Source organism: Rhipicephalus microplus, chromosome X (assembly GCF_043290135.1).
Source record: "Rhipicephalus microplus isolate Deutch F79 chromosome X, USDA_Rmic, whole genome shotgun sequence".
In the NCBI taxonomy this organism is placed as follows: Eukaryota; Metazoa; Arthropoda; class Arachnida; order Ixodida; family Ixodidae; genus Rhipicephalus; species Rhipicephalus microplus.
In genome coordinates, this window is record NC_134710.1 from 448,813,633 (window position 1) to 448,835,198 (window position 21,566).

Below are 21,566 nucleotides of genomic sequence, written 5' to 3' on the forward strand. Positions count from 1 at the left end.
ACCCACGTTTTTGTTTGTGGAGTATCGAACGTTAAGGCTTCATTACCCAGAAACAGCAAGTTGTTTCTGTGAATTTTAGATCATTTCTAATTTCAACACAGCATTAAAAAACTGATTCCCTGTCGAGTTATTCGTGTCTAAGTAAAAGCCCTACCAACCGTATCCCTCTTGTTGTTCGCAGCTTTGTGACGAAATACTTCAGTTGCATGGCAATGCCAGCAACATTCTTCAACGCTGAATTATCAGAAACAGCTATAAATTCAGATCTACATATTCAATAGTCTATCGCTATTGCATGTTTACTATTAAGGAGCAAAGTTTATTATGATCTAGGGCGATCCTTCGTCCCTGCGGCTTAGCCAGTAGCGTCTCCTTTATCATACAGTAAATATACAGTCCCTTAAAGATTGCATTGCAGTTCTGTGACGATATACTCGATGGCGCGTCACGAATTCGCTGTCGTCATCGCCATTTCTCCTCTAGTTTCCTAGTTGGCGCTCTGTCGTATAGATGTGTGCAATATGGCCTTTGGGTGACTGCACACCAGATTGCGTTGGAGGTGCCGCTACTCTTCGATTGGCTGCGGGAGGCTGCGCTGGTGCGCCCGTTATCTCTCTCCTGGATCGTCTCCCTACATGTCGAATCGCACTTGGTGGCTCGAGAGGCTGCTGCGGAGCGAGCACGGCGGCGGGCGGATCCTGTAAAGGTGGACGCCGAAGACGCTGTTCCGAGACGGGCTCAACCAGAACCGGAAACTGAAGCGTGAGAGCGAGAAGCGGCGGCGAAGCATGCGACGCCCCCGCTGGAGCCGGAGGCTGCTCTTCGGAGAATGAGCGGTCTAATAAAAAAGCCTCCGGAGCTTCGCCCACTTCACCATCATCTACTTCGTGGAGAAGCTGGAAATTTTTAACATGGCAGCATTGAGAGTTCCATAAGTCACAAAAGTGATTTGAATAAAGCAGCGCACCTAATTTTTGCAGCACAGCATTATGGCACGATTTTTTTTGTTTCCTAGTGTACAATTTGCCCTGTGATACATTCTCAGAAACTCTCAAGCATTTACGCTGAGAAATGCCTCCAGTGTAAGTGCTATCAAGACAATAAATAGGAATATATACTTAAGAAGCCAAATCGAGCCAACGCATTGCACGTGGCAGTCACGTATTCTACAACATAGCTAAGTAAGTACTTGAGACTATTCTGGAAAAAGGCCTTCTGTTCAAGTCACATGCCGTGGAAAAGGAAACTGTGGTTGCAGTGCGTGCTACCCTCAAAGGTAGCATACTTTGAATGTTTTGCTTTGAAAAAATCTAATCATGCATTGCTTGATTCCTGATAAGTATGCGAAGGGTCAGTACTTCGATATGTGCTGATGGGCCTTGTTATGAGCACATCACCACTAAGTTTAGTGTGACACTTTTTATTTTGAAAACTGACGTCTATGCTCCAACATACGAGTCCTTACTTTATATGGGGGTTCATAAGCGACCCGTCAGTCGCCAGTGTAGTCAACATGTGTCAATACACAGGCGGCTCCAGCGGCTCAGGGAGACCCGTCGGTGCTGTGCTAAGTTTTTTCGCCTTGGATGCCCCATGCTTGAAAATTTCATGATGGTTGCGACATACACTTTCACCTTTACAACAGTACATAAAAACCTTTCTACAACAACATGAGAGTCATTTAAGCATCAGCTACTTCGCTCTCGTAAAAGGGCCATTTTCTTAAGCAAAAAAAAGCTTCGGCCCCACCACCCGACTACCGAAGATGCTAGCAACAGAGGAGGCACATTGGGGACACTATTGATACTCAACAAGCGCTCCCACCAAAGTTCATTCGATTCAGCCCCACATGAATCCCCACCGCCACGCAGGTAGTCGATGTATTCCAGAACGTAGGCCATGACAGGCGTCTGAGGATGGTGCCGCAGACTTAAAGAGTCGTGTACCTGATGTGGCACGCTACCCAGACAAGTCGCTCGTATGTTTTGCTTGTCATACATGACACAGGCGCCCCTGTGGTGCCCACCAAGTTTAGCACGATGGAAAGTGGTTCGGCACAGGAAGGAGTTCTCGCTCTTGCTGATGTCCACGTCACGGTATTCTCACATGACAGCCCTGTTACCAGTACATACTCACAAGCTAGTTTCCAGGTTTTCGTTTAAGGACTTGAGGCTGCTGCAAATACGCAATATTTTTTTCTGTCTTGCCATCCTCATTACGCCTTGTGTGTATCGTCTGGAGTCCTGAAGACGCCTCTCTTCATGTTCATGAACGTTTTATGGCGGTTGCCCTAGATCATCATCCAGGCACCATTGGAATAGCTGTCCAACCCAGGACACGCACTATCAAACTACTACGAGACACCGGAGTACTAGCTACAGGGCCGTTATTATTATTATTATTATTATTATTATTTATTTATACTGTCAACCCTCACTTGAGGGTCATTACAGGGAGGGAAGCATAGGATATGGAAAGTAAATACAGACATTGATATTTTCAGCACTTTGAACAATAACACTATAGCATATTCATTGCTCGGCAAAGTAAACATCAAGAGCACATTCAAATTTTTTAACGTCAGAATTTTCAACAATATGTCGCGGCAATTTATTCCACGCTTCTATAACATCAGGGAAAAAAGATTTGCGAAAGACGTCCGTGCGAGCACCGAAGGGGCGAACTGCCGCGTCATGATTGATCCGGCTGCTGAGCTTATGCGGGGGGTGTACGTAAATTGTTCTATCTATTTTTATTTGACCATGCAATATCTGAAAAAATACTTTTAGGCGCTGCTTTTGTCGTCTAATTTCTAGAGATTCCAAACCACTTAGTTTTAGCATCTCGGTTACCGAATCAGTCCTTTTATACTTCGAACATATAAATCGCGCGGAAAGTCTCTGAATTCGTTCCAGTTTATCTATTAAATCCTTTTGGTGGGGGCTCCAGGCAGCACAAGCATATTCTAAAACAGGGCGCACAAATGTTTTATATGCAAGCAGCTTGACGTCTTTCGTAGCATTCGGTAACTTAGCACGCAAGAAACGCAGTTTTCTGTAAGAGGCACAGCATACATTCTCGACATGTGCACGCCATTTCAAATCATTCGTAATATGCACTCCCAAATATTTAAATGCACACACCTGTGGTAAATAATTAGGTCCAATGCTGTACGTAAATGGTAAAACGTGTTTCTTGGTAGTTATATGCGTATATGTTGTCTTAGAATAATTTATTTTCATCTCCCATTTATCGCACCATGTTTGAAAATCATCAAGACAATCATTAATTACAATTTGGTCATTCGCACACGTCACTGGGGCATAGATTAAACAATCATCAGCAAACAATTTAATTTTTACAGGAGGGTTAACAATGTCAACAACATCATTTATATACACCAAGAACAGCAATGGGCCCAACATGGAGCCTTGGGGCACATTGGAATAAACATCAAGTGATTCAGACTCAAACCCATCAATTCGTACCAACTGCTTGCGGTTCGTTAAGTATGCTTCAATCCACTTCAGGATATTTTCATTTACGCCTGTTCGTTTGAGCTTGAAGAGCAATTTATGGTGGGAGACCTTATCGAAGGCTTTTGCAAAGTCTATGCATATCACGTCGACTTGTTCTCTGTTATCTACGGCAGCGGCAAAATCGTGGAGAGTTTCAATCAGTTGGGATAACGTGGAAAGCCCTTGCCTAAACCCGTGCTGTTGCCTACATATCAGCCCATTTGTCTCCAAGAAAATAGCCATCTGTTTGGCAATGACGTGTTCAAAAACCTTACAGCAAACACACGTCAGAGACACTGGCCTGTAGTTGGTAAAAAGCATCCTGTCGCCACTTTTAAATACCGGTTTCACAATGGCGCTCAGCCAGTCTTTTGGAAGCGAATGTGTCAAGAGTGATTTTTCGAAGATAATGACTAAGTAAAACGACATCCACTCCGCATACCGCCTCAAAAACACAGTTGGTATTCCATTCGGTCCATTAGCCTTCTTTTCGTTCAAATTAAGTAGCTGCTGAAACACGCCCGCTTGAACAAATGAAACTGGATCCATGGCGCATGTGCAAGTATCGGCCATTTCCTTATCTTCATCCGTGAATGCCATCTTTGTAAATACAGATTGGAAAAAGCGATTCTTCGCTATGCGTATTCTTCTCCTGCTTCTTCAATTGCCTCAGAAAATTGTTGTAAGAAATTGTCATTTCCTTACGTCTTCATAGTCCATGACCTTGATACAATGCTCTACCGCTCCAACCAGTCTGCTGAGCTTACGCTGGCAGAATAGCAGCAGCTGGTTGAGTGGACCCACAGAGTTGCACAAGGCAACGGGGCCTTGCACTGAGGCTCAACCAATGCAACAAAAACTTCCTCTACATTATTAAAATGTTATTCTTTTTAGCACGTTTGTCATGCACTCGGACTACACAACTAATCAATTGAGAGAAAGACATTTAATGACCTTTGAACACTAGGCTGCAAGTAAAACACTAGCAAGCAGCATAAACATGTAATACTTGACTGCTTAACATGAAATAAATTCCCGCAAAGCTTGAGTTTGCTAGAATTTTAATCAACGTAACAAGAAACAGTGCCTTATGGGAAGCACGAAGCCAAAATGTTTGTGAAAACGCTGTACCTATGTGTAGACCAAAGTGTGGTGCAGATTACTTTTAGAGCAACATAGGGGCAGTAAAACTTGTGTTCGTAGAACCGCGCCGCTGCCTTTGTATATCGTGGCTGATATTAAACTTGTTCTCTGGTATACAATACCTGCGATGGGGATACACGTTTACATCTTCTATACATCTTGTAACTGCATCGAGTAGCTTGACAGCAACGAAGTTCTGACAATGCCACAAGAGTGTTTGCGAGCTTCTCACTGCAGCCTCGAGGAAAGATTAGATGCTACAGCTCCCCAATCAGCTTACCATTTCGGCGTTCATTCACGCTGAGAACATTCCACTAAACGCAGCTAATGTGGTTGCCTGGTCATGTTGGCACAATATAGTGAGAAAAAAAAACAGTGCAAAAAACGAGAAACTACACAAAAAAGTACACATCCTGGGAGTTGTATGTGTACATATTTGTCTGGTCTCTATATTTTCACGCTGTTTTTTTTTCACTATTCCGTTGAAGCCTTGTGTTTTGATAAAAGCCACAAAAGTGATATAAAAACACCCGCAAAAGAGCCTTTCTTTTTTACAAAGATGCATGTGCGTGTCGTTCTACGCTGATGGAATTTCTTCCGAAATGGATGGATGGATGGATGAAAAACTTTTTTTGGGGTCCTGAAGGATTCGGGAAAAAACTTTATTTAGTATATCGAGCGAGACAGACACAACACCCGTTCGTCGGGCAAGCTGTTCTATTCTGCCTCTTCTTCCTCGCTGTCCAGCCCATGGCCCACAGCTGCTGTGCCGCTCTTCGTTACATTCAGCCACACTGCGGACTTGACAAAGAAAAAAAAGAAATTACAGTTCATTGCACCTGCACCGGTCCGACTGCTTTTTTTCAAGCGCCACACATGTACGGCAAAGTCGTTTTTTTAACGCTTATCGAGAGTGAAGTTTGCATCTGAGGTTTTCACACGCAAGGTATTTTCTCCTACACGCTGAGTAAATATGAATGGCCCGTCGAGCTTAGGGAGTAGCTTCTTGCCGGGCCCGCTGGTGCCCCTTTGCACCCAGACCTCGTCACCAATGTTGTAAGCAGGAGCGGGCTTACGGCACCTGTCAAAGGGCACTTTTGATTTTCTTGTGCGTGGCTGGCTTTCTTGATCGCCTTAGTTCGGATCTTCTGACAGGCCGCTTTGCGATCGTTGGCAAGTGGAATTATAATCGGAGCATCCAGACTGAGGACTATGTTGTAGGCCCGTGTGCTCAGATTTGGGTGCACGTTAAAGAACCCCAGGTGGTTGAAATTTCCGGAGCCCTTCACTAAGGCATCTCTCATAATCATATGGTGGTTTTGGGACGTTAAACACCACAAATCAATCAATCGGACTGAGGACCGCTCTCAGTTGTGGTAGTTTTCAATAACAATTTGGTGGGGTGTTTTCTCGGTAGACGTCTGCAGTGCCGTGTTAATCGCAAAAGCGGCTGACGGAAGGTGGACGTCCCAGTCGGCCTCTCCTCTTTTCCCTGTCTTCGTATATTAAGCGAGTCGTGCCTGGATGTTCTGGTTAGTTCTCTCAGTAAGGCTGTTTGCTTGAGGATGAACTGCGGAAGCGAAGTGGTGCTGCACGCCTGCCGTGCAAAGGTACTTTTTCAGTTCCCCGCTACGAAAAGTTATAGCCCGATCAGATATTAACTATTTTGGTAAGCCATGTCTCTATTCAAATCGGTGCTTGAGGAAGTCAATTAGGTAAGTGGATGCAAAAGATGGCACGGCCTCCACTTCCACGTATTTTGAGGTAGTCTACTGCTACAATGACGTAACGATTTCCCACAGTGATGGTGGGTAGAGGTTCCATGTAATCAATGCGAATCGTGTGGAAAATTGTTTCGGGTATCTGGATTGGTGTTAGTAATCGAGGTTGACACCCAGGCAGTCGCTTAAATTGCTGACAGATTTTGCAACTGGTGACATAAGAACGGACGCTACTTTGCATCTTCGGCCATCAAAAACGTTCTTGTAGTTTTCGGAGCGTGGCTCGTTGGCCGGTGTGTCCACCTTCTGGGGAGTCATGAATGGCTCGTAATATATCTGACCTGTGGGATTTCGGGATCACCAGGAGGTAACTATCTTCGGATCGGTCTGCTCGCCAGTGACGCCGGTACATTGTGGCATTGCGCATCACAAAAGTACTGTGATTTCCCTTGTCAGTGCAAGATGCAGTAATGCATGCCAAATCTTTATTCTCCTGTTGGGCTCGGTGCCCATGTGGTTCATGAGGCTCTTTTTCAGTGAAAACGACAGCCTGCATTGGTGGAGATGCAGCAATGCATTTGAGCATATAGACATGACAAAACACCACGAATTGCCTCCTTTTCATAGCAACCAAACATCAACAGTGTTAACAGAAAAGGCAAGTTAGTAAACAACAATTTATTCTGTGACTAGTATCCAAAGCTGAAAACGCAGACATAATTGAATACTTATTGCACGCTGATTGCTCTAAACAAAATAGAGCACAACTTTGTCAACATACCCAGATGTCTGTCCAGCTCTCACGAGACTACAATAAATGCCAGTGTTGAAATCAGTGAGGAATCTACACTCTTTTTTATCTGTTGCTTGTCAATCACATATAAAATAGCTACATTTCACGAAGGCAACAGAGAAGTTGTAGTTAAAGAGGAAAAATAATTATAGAGAACATGAACCAAGGAGAAAGAAAATTTAGTTTAACAGAACTTAACAATGCCAAATGATCTGCTATGGAGCTGCATTGGGAGTGAACGACGTTAAGTCTCCGACACAACTCGCATGACCGATAAGCACAAACAATGCACATTTCAGCTCAAAAATCGGCTGGCCAAACTGTACACCTGTATTCTGGGCATCTTGAAAACGGGCTTCCAAGTCAAACACACAGACTGTCACACATGGTGTGGTGCATAATTTACCCCACAATTATGGAATTCTGAAGAGAATTCCGGTTTCTGTGTGGCAGTGAGGTTTTAGTGATTGGCAAAGCTGTTCGAGAGCACGACTACGAGAGTTAAAAAAATGATGAGAGGGCTAAATGGAAACACGACAAAGTGTTGCTGTTCATTAGCTACCAATTTTTTTTCTCCAACTTCAACTTGCATGAACGCATGCACTAATGAACTGACTTTCCAACTCAAAGTTTGCATGTTTTGTTACAGTACAATGCCTTGCAAAAACTGGCAGAATTCCTTTATGGTGAAGATTCAAGCTTATACTCAGCAAGCAGACTGCAAGAATGTTGCTAATTTGCTTTACAATATCAGCGGCCTTATATGCACACAAGTGAATCATTCCTCTGACTTGTTTCAATAAAACCAGTCGAAGGAGGCAGCACTGCATATAGCCGTCACAAACTCGGGGTCATTAAAAATGAAACTGCAACCTCAAAAAGCTAATAAGCAAGTCAATTTTGTGAAAGGGCTGATATGATCCAACAACGACAAGGTCTGAAGAAACTCCTTGTAGGCTTTATGAAAAAAGGGGGCACACCTGCAACAGGATGACGACCACTGTTAAGTCAAGCAAGAGTGCTCAAGGACACAAACAAGAACTTTCAAGCCTGGTGTCTACCACAGTTAGTGATAACAATTGGCTTATAATGTATTATGTTTCACTTTTTTTCTGCACTTGACTAGTGTGTGTGCTTCCTCTGTTTCTTGTCTCTTTTCCGCCAGTTTTTGTAGTTATGAATTACCAACTCGCCCAGCGTTCAGTACTCTTAACAAAACATGCTAGAACACAGGCGTTCAATGTGAGCACACTCACATGTGTCCAACGATGTTGCTCTGTGTTGCATTGTTGTGTTTGACAATAAGAAATAAAAATAAATGAATGACTTTAAACTCCCCTTCTCTTGTTCCTTGCAAAAAGTACACCACTTTGGATGGCCTGACTGCAATGATTCTTAGTTAATTTTAAACAATCTTGCACTATTATTCGTGCAATTTTATTGGCACCATCCATTAACCTAGTAGAATGCTTGTCTCTCTTGACTTGTAAACGCATTGTTAACGATCGTCTGGGCATGATGAGGTCCTCGAGCACTGGTACAAATAATTACCCATACGTATATGAAGATGCACTGTCATGATAAACAACCTCTTTTCAGCAAAGATAGCTTGCCCAAGTTTCACTAGCCAATGAGGACTAAAAGTACTGTGGGCTGTTTTTTTCTTGATACTGGCTGGATAATATATAGAGTGCCATCAATCGAAAAAGTTACACAGCCTTGTGGACCTTCACAACTACAAAAAATGAAAAATGCACAAGGGACTTGTAGCTTTGCGCATATTCTTGGTCGCACATGGTCTTCAAGCACTGTCTTGAAAGAAAGTTAAAATCGCATAAATGGCCAAGAGTTTGAAGCAACTTCATTGTAAATGGGACAGGCGTTTTGATGCCCCCCCCCACTGCACCTTCGTTGACATATTATTGAAAAATGAAAAAGTACTAAAGTGTATGAAACAGTTTTCTGAAATTGAGTATTAGACTGCAAATAAAGTGCATAAATCATTCAGACCCCTCCTCCGGCCTGAGTGCGCATGTGTAGAGTGAGGCTAGTTTTGTGTGCAAATGATGTCTTGCAGTGATTACAGGAAAAGGGACAATCCCCGGTGTGGATGCGAACGTGTTTTTGAGATAGCAATCGGTAGTAAAAGTTGCTGCACAAAACTGGCACCGAAAGGGGCGCTCGCCTGTGTGTGTCTGAAGATGCGCTTTCATGGCATGCTTTCTTTGGCCATATACCTGCACACACGGCAGAATATCCGTCCAACTTTTGGGGACACAGGAGAATAGTACAGGTCATCGAAATCCATAGTTAACGGACCTGCCAATTCGCAACAAGGAAAGCAATGCAAACCATCACACACATTGTCTACAACTGAAACACAGCTGCAATTGTAAATAAAGAACAGAATCACCTTCACCTCTATGGACCACATGTTACTGAAGCAGTAAGAGTGCAATGACACAAAACATTTTATAAAAATTCTCTTCTCTTAGTTAGTAAATACTCCAGTTATATTTGTAAGAACCTCTAGCATTCCGCAGCTAACTGATTTAGATCCACTGCTGATAATATGTCTAAGCAGCGAATTTTTCAAAATTTTGCTAATGAAGATTGCACATTAGTGCAATGAAAATATTACAGACCTTTCTTTTTCCATTTCATTATGCACAACAATAGAAACAGTTCTTATTTCAACGCAAGAAGCATAAGAAATAAAATATGAGTAAAAGACGCTGTGAAATTACTGGAAGATATAAGAAAAGAAACAAAAAGCCATTGGCAATGGATACCCCACAGGGGCGCCTGTGAAAGCAGGCGTTTGGTGTGTAGCGACACCACGGACCCGAGCTAACGGGGGAGTTTCTACTCCCTCCCACGCCTAGCCGTGCGTGGCTTTGCCGTGTCCGGGGAAAAGGGGATCCTGGGAGTTGAGCCGACGCTGGGTGATTGGACCGTTAAGGCCCCCCGGCAGAGGCAACACACCCCTTTGGCCCCGGCTTCACGTAGACGGCACCCCTGGGCTGACCCACACAGGGGAAATCGGCAGTCGCCTTTTCCTATCTCTCTCTCCCTACATCTTCGTCTTTATCTCTTACTGTTTATCTGTCCTGTCTTCTACTCTCTTCTGTTTACTTCCAAACTTCCTGGCGGCTAGGGTTAACCCTGTGCAAATAGCCTACCTTGGTCTAGGCGCATTGGGTTATAGTTGCGTTGTACGGCTGGCGTCTGCAGGTTTTAGCATCCGCAAACTTGTAGCGTCCCCTCGTTGGGCTCCGTGGTGGGTGGCCGCCAACGCTTCTGAAGAAAATTAAACTGGCATGCATAGAGCATTCCCCTTATTAAGTGATCGTACCGCCTTAAAGCGTGTACGCACCGAAGACTTAGGCTTTTTTAACCGATCAAGTGAAAACTTCCCCCATTTTCATGTTATTCATAGTGAGATAAGCAGCGAGCAAGCCAGGACTGCATCCCCCTTCGTAGTAGCCAGATGTCTCACAGAAACTCTTGGAGCCGGGTACAAAGTTACCAAAATGGCCAGCGGAGACCTCCTCCTTGAAGTTCGAGATAAAGAACAGTTTGAAAAGCTACAGAATCTATCAACTTTTGGTGACACTCCCATCACTGTAACGCCACACAGATCGATGAACACAACCCGTGGAGTAGTATCTGATGCTGATTTGCTAGGTTTGACTGAAGAGGAACTTCTGGAGGGGTGGAAGGGTCAGAATGTGACCAATGTACAAAGGATCACCATTAGAAGAGACAACAAGGTAACACCAACGAAACACCTGATACTCACGTTCGCTCCCAGTAATCTGCCAGAAAGTATTCAAACAGGGTACACAAAGACGTCAATCAGGCCATACATACCTAACCCGCGTCGTTGTTTTAAATGCCAGAAGTATGGCCACGGCTCACAAAGCTGTCGTGGTCACCAAACTTGTGCACAATGTGGAGTGTCAGGCCAAAATTCTGACAATTGCGAAGAACCATCACACTGTGTGAACTGTGGTGGAAATCATGCCGCGTACTCACGTTCATGTTCTTTCTGGAAAAAAGAAAAAGAGATCATCACTTTAAAGATAAAAGAAAACATTACATTTAAAGAAGCAAGAAAAAGAGTCTCGCCATTTTATGGCCCCACATATGCTGATGCGACGCGCCTGGGGGCAGTGTCGCACCAGCCCTCGCCACTCCTTCGGCCTGCGCAGAGCGAGCCATTGGCTGTGGCGCTTGCCCCCAAGGCGGCAGTAGTTGAGTCTACTCCGCCTACTATTGAACAGAGACCAGGGACTCCAGGGTCCTCGGGTCTCAAGGCCTCACCCCGCCAGGCGAGGCCCAACCTTCGAAAAACCAGCTCGCATGAGCGGGCATCCAGTGCCTCCGAGGAGGCAATGGATACAGCGGCACCCCTGGTGCCAAAAGAACGGCGCGGCTCTCTGGAGCGCGCCAAGAAAACTAAAAAGCCCATAACAGGGCCTGACAATGGCCCTGGTACTTGAGCTTGACCTTTCAGCTTAAACAAGTCACTCCCTTAACGTACACACAGCACTACCTTACTTCCAATATGGACACACAAATTATACATTGGAACGTCAGAGGACTGCTTAAGAACCTCGACGACGTACAAGAGCTTTTATACAAATACTCACCTCAAGTGCTGTGTGTACAAGAAACACACCTAAAATCCTCCAATACAAATTTTTTACGCGCTTACGTCATATACCGAAAGGACCGAGATGATGCTGGGGCGTCATCCGGTGGCGTAGCCATTATTATTAACCAAGGAGTAGCGTGTACACATTTACCACTCCAGACATCTCTTGAGGCGGTGGCTGTTCGAGCGGTACTTTTAAACAAACTCGTCACCATCTGCTCTTTGTATGTACCTCCCCACCACCGTCTTGAAAGACGTGAATTTCAGTCTTTAATAGACGAACTACCTGAACCTTATTTGCTTCTTGGGGACCTAAATGCACATAGTGGACTGTGGGGCGATTCTCGCTGTGATGCACGAGGTCGTCTCATTGAACAATTTCTCTTCTCTTCCGGCGCCTGTTTGTTGAATAGGAAAGAGCCAACCTACTATAACGTTGCCAACAAAACTTACTCGTCTATAGACCTCAGCATCGTTTCACCTTCACTTCTACCCCTATTGAAATGGAAAATCATAAACAATCCATATGGAAGTGACCATTTTCCTGTAGTGTTGAGTTCACAAACAACATATGAATGTCCTCTACATGTTCCCAAATGGCTGATAAACAAAGCAGACTGGGAACAGTTTCACAACACTACACGCTTGAGTTGGACAGACATATGTAGGTTAAACATAGATGAAGCTGTGAAGTACTTCACAGCTTTTCTAACTGACGCAGCAGCCAGGTGCATACCGCAGACATCTGGAATGCCCGGCAAACGACACGTCCCATGGTGGAACACGGAGTGTCGTAATGCGCGAAAGGAACAGAACAGGGCATGGAGATTGCTGCGCAACTCGCCAACAGCGGAAAATCTTGACACGTTCAAGAAAATAAAGTCTCAAGGAAGGAGAACGCGTCGGCAGGCCAGAAGAGAAAGCTGGCAGAAGTTTTTGTCAGGGATCAATTCATACACACAGGAGTCAAAAGTCTGGAACATGGTCGGTAGGATAGCAGGGAAACAAGTACACACACTTCCACTCGTAAACACTCAAGGTGATACCTTGGAAGATCAGGCAAACTTCCTCGGGGCACACTTTAAACGGGTATCCAGCTCATCCCACTATACTGACACTTTCCAAAAATACAGAAAAAGAATAGAAAAACAGAAACTCGAACACAAATGCACTAGATACGAGGGATATAACCAAGATTTCAGTCTAGCTGAACTCCAAACATCTCTAAACTCCTGCAGCACTTCTGCCCCAGGTTCTGACCGTGTGGTGTATGAAATGTTAAAAAACCTACCAGTTGAAACACGAAAACCTTACTTTGTTTATACAATGCTATCTGGTTTTCTGGCACTATTCCTACCTCCTGGAAAGAGGCTATTATTATTCCCATTTTGAAAGAGGGCAAGGACCCTTCTTTAGCTTCAAGCTATAGACCTATTGCACTTACTAGCTGCTTGTGCAAAGTCTTCGAAAAAATGATAAACTGTCGACTTGTACATATCCTTGAAACAAACAATTTGCTCGACCCATTTCAGTGCGGGTTTCGAGAAAGTAGATCCACCACAGACCACCTTCTTCGTATCAAGGCACAGATCAGGGACGCCTTCGTCCATAAACAATATTTTCTCTCTGTATTCCTCGATATCGAAAAGGCTTATGATACAACATGGCGTTTTGGAATTCTAAGAGACCTGTCCCATCTTGGCGTGCGCGGAAGAATGTTTCATATAATCGAAAGTTACCTGTCAAACCGGACATTTCGTGTCCGTCTAGGCAGTGTGCTCTCCCAAACATTTGTCCAGGAAACAGGCGTGCCACAAGGTGGTGTGCTTAGTTGCACACTTTTTATCATCAAAATGAATTCTTTGCACTTGTCCATTCCCCGCATGATGTTCTATTGTACATATGTCGACGACGTTCAGCTTGGCTTCAAGTCATGCAACTTGGCCATGTGTGAGCGGCAGGTTCAGATGGGTTTAAATAAGGTCTCCAAATGGGCAGATGAAAACGGATTTCGACTTAACCCACAAAAAAGCACGTGTGTCTTGTTCTCTCGAAAGAGAGGCATGCACTCGGAACCTGACATTCGGCTGAACGGGCAACGTCTGTCCGTCAAAGCCGAGCATAAATTCTTAGGCTTAATCTTGGACAACAAGTTGACCTTCGTACCGCACATCAAGTATTTAAAAACAAAATGTTTAAAAGCCATGAATGTTATAAAAGTGTTGTCACGTACTACGTGGGGTAGTGATAGGCAATGCCTCATGAACCTCTATAGAAGCCTTATTCGTACCCGCTTAGATTATGGGGCCGTTGTCTATCAGTCTGCCACTCAAAGTGCCTTGAAGATGCTGGACCCCGTGCACCATTTGGGCATCCGCCTTTCTACGGGTGCTTTTCGCACCAGCCCCGTAGAAAGCCTTTATGTTGAGTCAAATGAGTGGTCGCTTCATCTGCAGAAAACTTACATGTCCTTTGTTTATTTCCTTAAGGTGAAAGCAGACAAGAAGCACCCCTCATACTCTACAATTAATGATTTGTCGAGCTCAACTCTGTTTCAAAACAGGCCTTCGATGAGGCAGCCGTTCTCAGTTCGCCTGAAGTGTCTAGCTGAAGAAACTGAAGTGTCACTTGAACACAGTTTAATGGCTCCTGTAGCATACCCGCCACCGTGGCAGTGGCAGACTATAGACTGCGATGTGTCTTTCCTAGAGGTTACAAAACATGCACCCATTGCCCATATCCAAACATACTTTCTGGAACTTCAACACAAATACACATGTCCTGAGTTCTTCACAGATGCCTCCAAGACTAACTCCTCTGTGTCCTACGCTGCTGTCGGCCCATCCTTTTCGGATGCTGGCCCTCTACATCCACGCACCAGTATCTTCACAGCGGAAGCTTACGCGATACTGGTGGCAGCTAAACACATCAAACAATTACAAATACAAAAAGCAGTAATTTATACAGACTCCCTCAGTGTGGTAACTGCTCTGCACAGTCTTAAAAAACAAAAAAACCCAGTCCTTGTCTCACTTTACTCCATTTTGTGCACACTCTACTCGCACAAACAACATGTTGTAGTGTGCTGGGTGCCAGGGCACCGTGAGATCCAAGGCAACGTGAGGGCGGATCAGCTCGCTGCATCCGTCCATGAGAGCACCGCCATTACATCCATATCAATCCCGGCCCTTGATCTTAAGCCGTCTCTCAAACTCAACCTCAGGGACTACTGGCAGAGCAAGTGGGATACACACACACAAAACAAACTACACGTTATCAAGCCACACCTTGGCCATTGGCCACCAGTATCAAAATCACGTCTAACAGAGGTAACACTAACAAGACTCAGGATAGGGCACACATACACGACACACACACATCTTTTATCCGGTGGTGACCCACCATTGTGTGATAAATGTGGTGAGGCTTTAACAGTTCTTCACATTTTAATCGAGTGCAAACAATTGGACACTGTAAGAAAACAACACTTTCCATTACCCTACCGACAACATATACCTTTGCACCCTGCAATGTTCGTCGGTAGGGAACCGCTTTTTAATCACAAATCATTGTTAGCGTTTTTAAAGAAATTCATAGTTTTCACATCATATACCCGGGCATCCCGTAGCACGACCTCTCCAGAGAGGTTTTTGCTGCGGTGGTTACACAAGAAAGCACTTGCCTCACGGCCCTTGGACGCAAGGGTATGAACGAGTGAGGCACTTGTGCTAATGCCATACATATCCACCATCGTCTTTTATTATCACCAACTTTTGTCATCTATTCACATCACACACACCTTTCACCGCATGGTCATGATTTTATTACTTGTATGTTTTTACCCACCTTACTGCGAGGAATTTTATGGCCCTTATACAGCCGCTTATCACAATCATTGTCCACATTCCTTGTCCTATGAACTGGCGCTCTTTGGCCATCAAATGGCCCTTGCGCCAAAAAACGCCATATATCATCATCATCATCATTGGCAATGGATAGAATGGCATCATAGTTTTGGTGGTCAAGAATACTGGAACGTTTATGTACTTTGCACAAAAAACTATTTATGCAAACTAACACTGTTTACACATTTTCTATTAATATCCTCACTCTGCTTCAATGAAAGCATATTTATACAACACAAAGTGATCTGTTCATCATATTGTGTTTTAGACACAGCCACGCACATCAGTAGAAGTCAAACACATCACTGAATTCCATGGTCCAGTTTTCTATGTGGTAAATAAATGGCTGTCTATCAGGAAAAGAGGTATCCTTCAATGTAGCTGTCAGATGGTCGTTGTCAGGCTTTCCTTTATTTTGTGCATGCTAACATGATGCATCCATTTCAATAGTGCGCTCAATGGTGGGTTTCCTCTGGTCATTGTCAAGTTCTATTTCACATTGTGCACTCTCAGCATGTCCCTCCTTCATTTCAACATTGTACTGAGGAGTGAACATCACTTCACCATTGTCAGGTGCTGTTTTGATTGTGCATACTCAAATGGTGAAAATTGACATTCTGCACTCTGATATTTTCCCACATCTGTTTGAACAGTGATCCTTTCTCATTTATTTTGAAAACTGTAATACCATTTTCTGCATTTTTTGCAATGTTGCATCACCCATGGCTTATGTTTAAATTATGTTTTCTGTATTTTTAGAGGGCACCGATTCTGTTGTGCTAAGTTGATCTGAACTTGTTGCCGACTTGTTTTTTCTGCCGATGTCTGCAGTCTGCGGCATTGACCAAGTACATGCTTCAATGTGCGATGACCCAGGCAGGAAAGTCTGTGGCATGGGCGGCTGCACAGGTTCTCTAGACAAGTACCCTTTAATTGACTTTTGCAGCTCTTGAATGACATCAGAGGTGTCTCCACTTCTAAGCAGCAGCCTACATGGTATATCAAGGTGCTTTTCTATAATGTGGCGCATAACAACCCAGTCGTCTTCTGTGCCGAAGTAACAGTACAAGCAATGCACTTTGAAATAATCATGATCGCATCTCTGTAGTGCTCTAACAGTACACCTGGAGAGCCAGCTCTAAGTAAACACAAATGGCAGTCATATGCTATCGATCCACAATGGTGCTCCTTAATGTGTTCACAGAACATAACAGTTGTGAGACATCTAAAACGGTGCTCTTTGCAAAGTCCACATATGTACTCTTTTGGTGTCACCAAACATAATGTCTCAGGTTGCAGCGAAACACCATCATTTGAATGCCTAAGCACAGGCTGTACGCCACCATCCTCAAGGTAGGCGTGAACAGCTAGATAAGCCTTGCCGCATGCAGAGTATGCACAAAGATTGCACAGACTTGCACAGCTCAACACAAATATCAGCGCCTCGTGGGGGCGCTGCATTTGAGCTAACGTTGTGACACTGCCCCCTCTTAGGAGGAAGACTACGTGGAGTACTTATTCATTCGTTTTATAGTCCTCGTGTCACGTCGCAAACTACGGCGTCGCAATTTTCACGTCGCAACTTCTATTCCCGTTGTAACACTCCTCCCCTCTTAGGAGGAAGACTACGTGGAGTACCTATTCATTCGTTTTATAGTCCTCTTGTCACGTCGCAAACTACGGCGTCGCAATTTCCACGTCGCAACTTCCATGCCCGCACGCGTGAACCGCGAGCGGGCATCCAGCACCTTGTTCGAGGTGATGGCCACAACAGGAACTCCAACGGTGTCTACAGCGCCGAAGGACAGGTGCGGCTTGTAGCGAGAGAGGAAGACGGGACGGCGGCCAATGTGGTCGAGTCACTCTCTTGCTACTTATTGTCCATGGCGATTTGTCTAAGGCGATCAGCGAGATAGCCTGATCATTCGCACAGCTTTCATGAGCACAAAAAGAAGGCTAGTGTTTAAAATGAGTAAGGAATCTGCATCACATGTTATAGACTACTTGTGAATCACAACTTTTATCTTTTGGTCAAGCAACTGCAAAATTGTACTTTAGTGTCCACTATGGTGACAGCTAGAATAGATTGAGGAAAAAGAAAGCACAGTTAAGAAGCTCATTATGTAAACTTGCAGAGCACAGAGAGTGTGTGATATGGAGCTTCGCCAGAAATGAAGGCATAGTTCTAGTTAAATGAGCACTGGCACATAATTGTGAAGGCTACGCAATGAGCGCAGATCAAATTTAAGATTAATCCTAATGCAATGATTGCCTGAGATTCCATAATACAGTTCAAAAAGATATATATTGCACCCTCTATTGGAATTCATATTATTATAGTCTCTGCGACAACACAGAATATGAACACAAACAATAGCATCATAAAAAAGGTGTTTGTATGTGGAATGTACTTAACTACTATTGCAGAAGCAAGTGAAAAGTGGCTTTGTTGAGAAAATGAACATGTGGGAATTATATATATTGCACCCTCTCTAAGAATCCCAATTATTAATATACTCTCTATGAGAATACAGAATAGGAACACAAACAATGTTAACATAAAAAAGATGCTTGAAGACAAAATGTACTCACTTACTATTGCAAAAGCAAGAGAAAAGTGGTTATGTTGAGGAAACCAACTTGTGGGAATCATATATAGTGCACCCTCTCTTAAAATCAGAATTATTTTACTCTCTATGACAATACAATATATGAACACAAACATTAGCAACACAAAAAAGATGCTTGCAGGCAAAATGTGCTTGCCTACTATCGAAGAAGCAAGTGAAAAGTGGTTATGTGGAGAAAACTAATGTATGGGAATTATATATAGTGCACCCTCTCTTAGAATCGCAATTATTATACCCTCTACGACAATACAAAATATGAACACAAACAATGGCAACACAAAAAAGAGGCAAGCGAAATGTGCTTTCCTATTATTGCAGAAGCAAGTGAAAAGTCATTATGCTGAGAAAACTAACATGAGAGAATTAGCTGTCATGAAGAAAAGGTGATCAACCTTATCTACTTTCTCGGGCTCAGCACTGCAGCACAACATTATGCAATCTACATTATAAGTGAGCAGAACGTTTTACGTAATGGCAAGTGTGTAAAGTCAACATAAGGCACTTAGAAACAAAGAACAGTAAGACTGTGAAGGTTGATGATGTACCAATGATACATGCAAGGCATGTGGTTGATATATTTTCCTTCCTCTTCATGTATTTTTCTAGGCATAAGGATCCTATTGTTTCCCAAGTGTGATGAAGTGTGCGAAAATGACTGTTATTTTAAAAGGTGGACAAGGCCTGCCTTGCTATCAAATATACACTAATATTCATCCTTTCAGTATTTTTGAAATGTCTTGAAAATGTTGTTCTTAGCTTTTCGGACACATTTTGCATGAAATGCAAAATAATTTTGGATTGCCAGCATGAATCCAAATGTCAGTGAAAATAGCTTTATACTGACACAAAAATAAGGAATTCTTCATAACATAAAAAAACAAGTTACACCTAAATGTTTACACAGACTACACGAAAGCCTTAGACTAAGGTATTAAACAACAATACTCCTTCAAAGTCAAGGGGATCCTGGGGGTTGAGCTGACGCTGGGCGATTGGACCTTTAAGGCCCCCCGGCAGAGGCAACACACCCCTTTGGCCCCGGCTTCATGTAGACGGCACCCCTGGGCTGACCCACCCAGGGGAATTCGGCAGTCGCCTTTTCCTATCTCTCTCTGCCTACATCTTCGTCTTTATCACTCACTATCTATCTGTCCTGTCTTCTACTCTCTTCTGTTTACTTCCATTTTTCCTGGCGGCAAGGGTTAACCCTGTGCAAATAGCCTACCTTGGTCTAGGCGCATTGGGTTATGGCAGTGTTGTACGGCTGACGTCTGCAAGCTTTCAGCAGCTGCAAACTTGCAGCGTCCCCTTGTTGGGCTCCGTGGTGGGTGGTCGCCAACGCTGCTGAACAAATATAAGACCGGCATGCATGGAGCATTCCCTCTTCTGTCTGATCGTACCGGCCTAAAGCGGGTACGCACCAACGACATAAATTTCTTCAACCAGTCAACAGACACTTTTCCCCACTTCCACGTCATTCACTGCGAAAAAACCGGAAAGCAAGCCAGGACCGTATCTCCTTTCGTAGTTGCAAGGTGTCTTACTGAAACTCTCGAGCTGGATGCAAAGTAACCAAAATGGCAAGCGGAGACCTTCTTCTAGAAATTCGGGACAAAACACAGTTTGTAAAGCTAGACAGCCTCTCAATGTTTGGTGACGTACCGATCACCGTAACACCGCACAGATCTATGAACACCACTCGCGGAGTGGTATTTGACGCAGACTTACTTGACTTGACCGAAACTGAACTTTTGGAAGAGTGGAAGAGCCAAAATGTTAATAATGTACAGAGAATTATTATCAGAAGAGATAATAAGGAAATACCAACGAAACACTTAATACTCACGTTTGCATCCAGTAAACTACCAGATTCCATTCAAACAGGGTACACGAAAACATCTATCAGGCCGTACATACCAAACCCTCGTCGTTGCTTCCAATGCCAGAGGTATGGCCATGGCTCTAAACATGTCGTAGTCGCCAGACTTGTGCACAATGTGGAGTCCTAGGCCACGTGTCTGAGAACTGCAAACAACCGCCACACTGTGTAAACTGCGAAGGAAACCATGCCGCATATTCACGCTCCTGCACATACTGGAAAAAAGAAAAAGAAATAATTACGTTGAAGGTGAAGGAGAACATTACATTTAAGGAAGCACGGCGAAGAGTCGCTCCATTCTATGGAGCTACATACGCTGATGCGGCGCGTCAGGGGGCACCGCCGCACCAGCCCTCGCCACTCCTTCGGCCCGCGCATACCGAGCCGGAGGTTGTGGCACCTGCCCCCAAGGCGGTTGTAGCCCAGGCTACACCGCCTACTCCCAAACAGAGACCGTAGACTCCAGAGTCCTCGGGTCTCAAGGCCTCACCTCACCAGGCGAGGCCCGAAATTCGAACTAGCAGCCCGCACGTGCGGGCATTCAGTGCCTCCGAGGAGGCAATGGATACGTCGGTACCCTTGGTGCCGAAAGAGCGGCGTGGCTCCTTGGAGCGCGCCAAGAAAACAAAAAAGCCGATAACAGGGCCTGGTGACGGCCCTGTTAAGTGAACTCAAACTCCCTGTCTAAACAGCCACTCGCTTTTCGTACACACAGCACTATATTACATTCACCATGAACATTCAAATTATACAATGGAACGTCAGGGGCCTTCTCAAAAACCTTGACGACATCCAAGAACTCTTACAGGAACACTCACCAAAAGTGCTGTGTGTAAAAGAAACACACCTTAATTCAAAACACACAAATTTTCTGCGTAAATACCTTATTTTCCGAAAGGACTGTGTTGATGCTATGACATCATCCGGAGGTGTTGCCATCATAGTGAATCAAGGAATTGCATGCACACACTTACAACTCCAAACATCCCTTGAGGCAGTGGCTGTTTGAGCAGTTCTTTTTGATAAACTGATCACAATCTGCACTATCTACATTCCTCCTAGCTATCAGCTGCAAAAACGTGATTTACACTCTTTAATTGATGAACTTCCGGAGCCCTATGTTCTCCTTGGAGACTTTAATGCGCATAGCAGGCTATGGGGTGACTCTCGGTATGACGCGCGAGGTCGACTGATTGAACAGTTCCTTCTCTCCTCGAGCGCGTGTCTCCTAAATCGAAAAGAACCAACCTATTATAATCTCGCCAATAACACCTACTCCTCCATAGACCTAAGCATAGTATCTCCATCTCTTGTGCC